We start from the raw sequence: 8,046 nt of genomic DNA, 5'->3' as shown, positions 1-8,046 counted from the left end.
GTTCCAGTTGTTTTTGGATAATCTTCAGTAGAATCTTGCTTGCACATGAAATCAATGAGATTGTTCTGTAGTTTTCACACTCAGTTGGGTCGCCCTTCTTTGGGATGGGAACAAATATAGACCTCTTCCAGTCAGTTGGCCAAGTGGTTGTTCTCCAGATTTCCTTGGAAATACCAAGGGTAGTTCTATACTGCTCTGTAGAGTTGTTTACTATGATTCGAAATCAACTCCATAGTAACACGTGTGTGTGTGTGTGTGTGTGTGTGTGTGTATGTGAGAGAGAGAAAGAGAGAGAGAGAGTGTGTCTTCCGAAGGCCAAACATCTACCCAAGTATGCTTTTTGCCTTGTGAGAGAACCTGAGCCAACGCTTTCAGAAGAGCCTTTTCTGGGTTCTTAATCCACAGAAACCATGCTGCACTTTGCAGGTGCTACATTTTGGAGTGATTTTGTTATGCTACAAGAGATAATACAGGCTCTTCTTTGATTCTTTCATGGACTGTCTTAGCTAACATTGTTTGTCTTCAGTATTACAGTAGGTGCTCAATAAAAGATTGCTGAATGCATAGAATTGATTTGGAAGCCTCATTTTCTCTTCCATTTTAAGCAGCAGTCAGACTAGATCACTCTCCTAAATCTCATTCAGTTACTTCTAGCATCTCAAACATTTTAGAATGACAACATGTTTGCCTTACTTGACTTTCCTGACTGGGACCTTGAGAACATTTACTGTCTCCTTCTCAGTCTTTGTGCCTCTGCATCAATTACCAAATTTTGCTGGTTATTCTTCATGTTTCTAACGTATCATTCTATTTTTATTGTTGCCTCTCTCACCTACTTAGATTAACTTTTTATCAGCCAGTGCCTAGACCACAACTCGGCAGTTTAATTGGTGCACCCCTCTCTACTGTTCTTTTTTCCCCTTTTATTGTTGTTTTTAGGTGCCATTTAGTTGAGTACGACTCATAGCGACCCCAGGAACAAAAGATCTAAACCCTGTCCTGCGCCATCCTCACATTTCCTGACACACAAGAGCCAATGATAGTGGTCACTGCATCAATCCACCTGGTTGAGGACCTTCCTTTCCTTCATGGGTTCTCCACCCTTCCCAGCAACATGTCCTTCTCCAACGAATAGCTCACAACATGCCCAAAGAATGTGAGGTGAAGCCTCATCATTCTTACCTTCAAAGAGGACTCTGGCTGCAATCTTTACAGGACATATTTGTTTGTTCTTTTAGCAGTCTATGGGATGTTCACTATTCTTCTCTAACACCACATCTTAAAGATGTCAATTCTTCTTCTATCATCCTTATTCACTGTCCAGCTCTCAGATGTGATTGAAAAGACTATGATGGCCTGAATCAGACATGCCTTAGTCCTCAAACTGACATCTTTACTCCTCAGTAATTTGGAAAGGTCCCTGGAGACTTTAACAGTGCAATGTGTCTACTTATTTCCTGATTGCTGGTACTAAGGGTGACAATAGTGAATTCAAGCAAGATGAAGTTGTTGAGTCTCAATCTCTTCTCCATCCATCATGATGTTGCATGATGTTCCAGTGGTAAGAATCTTTGTTTTCTTGACATTGAGATACAATCCATTCCCTGATCTTCTGCAACAAGTGCTTCAAGTCCTCCTCACTTTCAGCAAGCAAGGTTGTTCATCTGCATAATGCAGGTTATTGATGAGTCTCCCTCCAATCCAGATGCCTAATCCTTTTCACAGAGTTCATTCTTTTTCGTAGACGTCATGTATTATTTTCTTACTACTTTTGTTAAAAATGGTTTCATTATTCCTTAAGAAGAATCTGTGGCTCCCCAATACTTATAGAGCAAGACCAAAAATATATAGTTGGTCATTTTAGACCTTTTAATAATTTAGTCAATGGTACCTGAAAACAAGCAGGATTGTATCATCTGCATAATGCGGATTATTGATGAATCTTCCTCCCATCCTGATGCCACATTCTCCTCATAAATCCCAGTCTCATGAATCTGTTCTGCATATAGATTGAAAAGGTATGGAGATAGGACACATCCGTTGCATACACCCTTCCCAATTTTGAACCATGCAGGGTTTCCTTGCTCTGTTTTGATGACTGCCTCCTGGTCCAAAAATAAGTTTTTGTATTAGCACAATCAAGTGTTTGGGATTCGCATTCTTCTCAGAGGTAGCCACAGTTGTTGTGATTCACACAGTCAAGCATCTTTGCATAGTAAATGAAACACAGGTAGACATTCCTCTGGTATTTCCTGCTTTCAGCCAAGATCCATCTAACATTAGTTACAATATCCCTAGTACCATGACCCCTTCTAAACCCAGCCTGCACTACTGGCAGTTATGTGCTGTTCCAGTTGTTTGTGGATAATCTTCAGCAGAATCTTAATTACATGTCATATTAATTATATTGTTCAATAATTTCCACACTCTGTTGATTCACCTTTCTTTGGAATGGAAACAAATATAGATTTCTTCCAGTCAATTTGCCATCCTGCTTTCTGAAACTGACGAGGACCTGAAGCACTTGCTGCAGAAGGTCAAGGACTGCAACCTTCAATATGGATTGAAGTTCAACATCAAGAAAACAAAGATTCTCACCACTGGGCAAATTGGTAGCATCATGATAGATAGTAAAGAGATTGAGATTGTTCACAGCTTTAGTTTGCTTGGCTCCACAATCAACACTCTTGGCACTGCAACCAGGAAATGAAAAGACGTATTTTGATGGGAAAGTCTGTTGTTAGAGACCGCTCAAAAGTACTGAAGAGCAATGATGACACTCTGGAAGCTAAGGTGCACCTGATATATGCCATGGTCTTTGTAATCACTTGCTATGCATCAGAGAGCTGGACAATGACTAGGCATGATAGAAGGAGAATTGATGCCTTTGAGCTGTGGTATTGGAGAAGAGTATTTAATATACCTGGACTGCAAAGAAAATGAACAGGTTTGTCTTAGATAGGGTTAAACCAGACTGCTCTTTTGAGGCAAGGATTCTGAAGCTTCGTCTGACATACTTTGGACATGGTGCAAGGAGGGACCAGTCCTTGGAGAGGGACATTATGCTTGGGAAGGTGGAGGGATAGCACAGGAGAGGAAGACCCTTGATGAGATGGATTGATTCAGTCACTGAGGAAATTGGGGTAGGTGTGTCAGAGACAGTGATATTGGCACAGGATAGAGCAGGATTTAGGGCTGTTGTAGATAGGGTCACTATGAGTGGCAGGCAACTAGACGGCGGATAAATAACAACAAAACAACAACTACAGCCTGAAAATAAAAATTACAATTTGGCTCCTATTTATCTCAGTTCCTCTGAACTGCCATCTATACCACATCTTTCACCATAGTTTTTTCTTGTTCCAGTTTAAGATCGAACATAAAAATCAATTTATTCTCTAGTTTTGGTTAAATTGTCCACTGTCTAAGTTAGTATACTACGCACTTTTATTTCCATTTGCAAAACAATTACTAGAGTATAGGGAGTATGATGGCAAAGTGAACAATGAATAAGGTTGCTAAATGAAATATCAGTGGTTGGAATTTGCCAAATGCTCTGTGGAAGAAAGATGGGCAGCTTCTTCTCAAAAAAGATTTATAAGTGTGTGTGTAGGAAATAGTCATTGAGAACTGATTCAATGCCAATTGGTTGTTGTTTTGGTGTGTTTACCTGTCTGCCTCTCCTGTTAGATTGTGAAATCTTCAGGACAGGAAAAGGAACAGTGTCATGGTTGCATCCTTAGCACTCTGCACAAGGCTTAGGGAACAGCCAACAGGCATGAAGGAAATTAGGGTAGTGCAACTGTGCTTGTGTGAACCAGCAGTTTTGGGAACTGGACAGATTTGGAAACTGAAAAAATCAGGAAGACCAAGATCTAAACTCTTAGTGGTCACCACCTTCGTGTTGGTTCTGGATCTGAGGCACCGATGAACTCTCAAGAGATACCAAAAAGACACTATCATCCAGTGTGACAACTTTCTTATGAATCCAGACCCAGCTTGCCCACCAGTGGCAAGTGGTCTATAATAATGATCTCCTCGACTGTGTGTATGTATTCATTCATTGTTTGTTTTTGGTAACGTATCCTTAGTTTCTTTCTGATTCAACCTTTTCACAGGTAAATGTGGAAATAGGAGGCATCTGCCTCCTATTCATAAAGTTTTTAAGGTTCTTAGTTTCTACTATTTTTCTGAGATTCCAGAGTATATAGTAGCTTGCATCTGACCTCCTTCCATTGAAGGTTTAAATTTTGCTTATTTCCTAAATCAATCACCTGTTGCCAACCGTTTTCAACCTACTGGTATTATTTATTGCTGTCATCTCATTTTTATCCCTTGTCCTTGAAGCTTTGTCTTTTCTGTAACTTTCTTGTAACTTTAAAAAATTTCAATAGAATAGCCAGAGAATGTTATGTGGGATACACAGAAATCATGTACTTCAGATAAATAATAGTTTTGTATTAGAAATATATTATAAAAATATTTAGGTATCTGGGTTCAGATTTAATTGGCTATTATTTTGTATATTTTTATTTTAAATGTAAATTGCTAATGCTTAGAAAATTAAATGTTTCAATGTTTCAACAATCCTGACAGAGTTTAATCAGTATATTTATTCAGAACTTTTAAAAAGTAATTTACTATTTTGGGAATTAAATTTTAAGGATATACATTTGAAACCAAGGTGCTCCATGGAGGCAAGGGTTTTTAAGTGCCATCTCACATACTTTGGGTATGTTTCTAGGAGGCACCAGTCCTTGAAGAAGAACATTGTGCTTGGAAGGGAGGAGGGATAGCACAGGAAGGGATGACCCTGGAAGAAATGGATTGACACAGTAACTTGGATAAAGAGAATAGTGTGTCTGAGACAGACTGGCCCAGGATAGAATGGGGTTCAGAGCTATTGTGCATAGGGTCACTATGAGTCACATATACTTTCTGGCGCATAATAACAACAACAATTGTTGTTGTTGTTGTTGTTGTTGTTAAGTACCGTCGAGTCACAGGCAACTCATAGCGACCCTATGAAGGAGAGTCCTTGACGCTTGGGTGCCTTTCATCCTCTCTCCAAGTTCATAGGGTTTTCGAAGGCAAGCTGTTATGGAAGTGGATGCCACTCCTTCTACAAACAATAATAGTATTATTAAAACTCCTTAATTATAATTAAAAATGCAATTAAAATTAACTGAAATTGTAAAAAGAGTAAATCCAACATGGAGATGGCTGAGTCTGGCTTCCACTATCGCCACAAAAGAGAACTATCCTCATCAATAACATTTAATATAAAAACCAATCCCTTGGTAAGAAATAATTCCCCATACTACTGTACCCATTCCCATTAATCACTGAGTCAAACATAAGTTGCAAAAGTTGTGGGGTTTATTATGACAACAGGTTATGGGAGGTGAAGGAAGGTGTAGTGTATCACACAGTGTAAATCGCTGAGTTCAGTCCAGCACACAAATGTAAGAAACCTATGGGCTTTCTCAAGCCTCTTCATCTCAAAGCAGTCCCAAATCAGCTCTTCTTTCAATCATCCAGAAATGAAACTTCTAACGCTGGCATATTCTCCAGGGTTTCATAAGACTCGTACTCATCACCACCTTCTCTCCAAAATCTTACCGGCTCTCCTCTTATGTTGGCCCACAGCTGTTGATGATGTAGATCAATGGATCTTCTGAAGCATGTGTCTGCAGTTGATCATGCCTCCAGAAGGGGATAAAGCAATGGATATAAAAGCCATTTTCAAGAGTCTCATCTTCACACACACATACATACACACACACACACACACACACACACACACACACACCCCAGTAGAAATCTATTATATCAGCATATATCACTATTGTTGAAGTATATAATGGGTGAGGAAAAAAAATAAGAGAAACAAGCATAATTCTAAATAATTAATACACAAAAAAAAAACCTCCTTCAAATCCAAAGGATTAATTATTAAAATAACATATAAAAGTGATAATATCATCAGAGATCTTTATTTCAATGTTCCAAAGTTCTACATTGCTATGAGAAATATTTTTAGGAATATTTATTTATTCCCCTATCACTTCACAAGTAGTTAAGGAATATGTGCATCATGCTTAGTTCAAAAGAATGCAAAGCATTTGAAGAATACAAAGAAATACAAGACATGATTCCTGTTCTCAAGAACTTTCATCTCTGGATAAGATATCAAAGTAAGTAAAAGTTAAAAGGCAAAGAAAAACAATAATTGAATATAAAGCCATGTGATGCTGTCAGTAAAGGCCTTAGAACCATTGAGAAGGCAGAATCAATGTCTCATGCTAGTCTCAAACACTTTACTGTGATTGAGGTGAGACTTGAGAAATAGAGAAAGATAAATTTATGTGGAAACCATTGCAAAGAAAGAATGGATTGTGCTATTTTCTTCAAAGCACTGAAAACAGGCTGCAGCTGTTTCCTTTTAAAAAATTTTGCTTTGTATTGTTTGCAGCTCTTTTTTTTTTTCTGTTTGCTTACTCATTTCTTTTTAGCCTTCCTTGGTAAAACATAGAGCCTCAGGATTTCTGTGTAAGGCAGTAGTTGATTTTATATTACTGAAACCCTATCTGACCTCATACTCTCATTAGGCAAGTAAGAAGGATATTGGAACAGAAAAGTAGATTATGCTCATTATACAAGAATGAAACGTCAACTCATCATTTTTAAAACTAACTTTAAAGTCACATATAATAAATACAAAACACTTTTGTTCATATTACACCTTTTGGTCAAGTTTATATGTCTAATAACTCAGGCAGTAGCTAAAAGTCTCCATCACTTTAATACAGGAATCTCTCAGTGTTCAAGTAAATGAAAAGTGGAAGTGAATATAATTTTACTAAAATAAGCTAAGCTCTTTATCGGCAAAGAAATGATTCAACTCCATCTATTTGTAAAAAGGATCACTATAGATACAATATTCACAATTCTGTCTTAGTTATCTATGCTCTATAATAGTAATACCACAAGTTGATAGTTTTAGAAAACAAACTTACTCTCTTACAGATTCGGAGGCTAAAAATAAAAATCTGGAGTATGAGTTCTAGGGGAAGACCCTGTCTTTGCTGATTTTGGAGGAAAGTCTTTTTTTTTTCTTCATCATTTGTGTTCCCAGCTTTTCTTGGAAAACCCTAGGTACCCTGACTTTACCCAGTGTCTTAGAGCTTTTTCAATCGGCGACCCATGTCCAAAGGAAACACCATTGCCAATTTTTTCCTGGCAATTCTTTGTGGGTGATACTGAAGTCCCCACTCTCAGCTTGATTTCCCACCTTTTATCTCTAGTGAGAGAGGAAAATTTCCCTTATATCAGATCAAAGCTGTGCAGAGTCACAGTGGAAATTAAATAGACACATCTGTATGTAGTGTCTAGAATTGTCTGGGACAATATAAGATTACATAAGCAGGAAAATATTATTAGATCCAATAATTATCACTGATACCAATATTAGCCCTGCCAACTTATTGAAACTAAGATCTGGTGTACTGGGGCATGGAGGAGGGGGGAATCTAGGCATTGCAATGAGCATGATTGTTCTTGCAGACATAGGCTGTATTGTTTTTCTCCAAGAATTAACTATCCTTCCTTTAACTTCTACGTTGAAATTGTCTTGTGATTTCATTCAGATTTTTGTTTAAATGTGGTCAGTTCAAATTTTACAGATACATAACAAATTTATATCAATTGTATTTCATAGTTATGTAAACAATTATTGGAGTCTAAATTTTCAAAACTTTTAAAACTACAAATTTCATTTTAAGTTATATTAACCTAAAATCTTTGTTTTACTTGGAGTAAACTTATCTTTAAGAGATAAAAGATTAATATGCAACTTTTATTGACTAACTTTACTTCTGTGAAGATCAATACTTCTATCTGTAAAACAAGAATATTAGGGATGGGGTGGGGGGAGGGAACCCAAAATCAAGAATAATAGACTATTAAAGTTTTGCTATGAAAATTTGAGAAATACAATAAAAAAATATATATTTCTCATGAGAATCCTGGCGTTTTGAAGAACAG

General features: G+C 37.4%; 1 protein-coding gene across 1 annotated transcript in view; it reads left to right on the top strand.

The window, feature by feature from the left end:
• Window positions 1-8,046, top strand: part of LRP1B (low density lipoprotein receptor-related protein 1B) — a 2,414,068-nt gene that overhangs the window by 1,528,659 nt on the left and 877,363 nt on the right. The gene's annotated exons all lie outside the window — the stretch shown is intronic.

This window comes from Elephantulus edwardii, unplaced genomic scaffold (assembly GCF_000299155.1).
Source record: "Elephantulus edwardii isolate Elephantulus edwardi_28Jun2011 unplaced genomic scaffold, EleEdw1.0 scaffold00010, whole genome shotgun sequence".
In the NCBI taxonomy this organism is placed as follows: domain Eukaryota; kingdom Metazoa; phylum Chordata; class Mammalia; order Macroscelidea; family Macroscelididae; genus Elephantulus; species Elephantulus edwardii.
The sequence above is the reverse complement of the archived record's forward strand: the minus strand, read 5'-3'. Positions and strand labels throughout refer to the sequence as shown.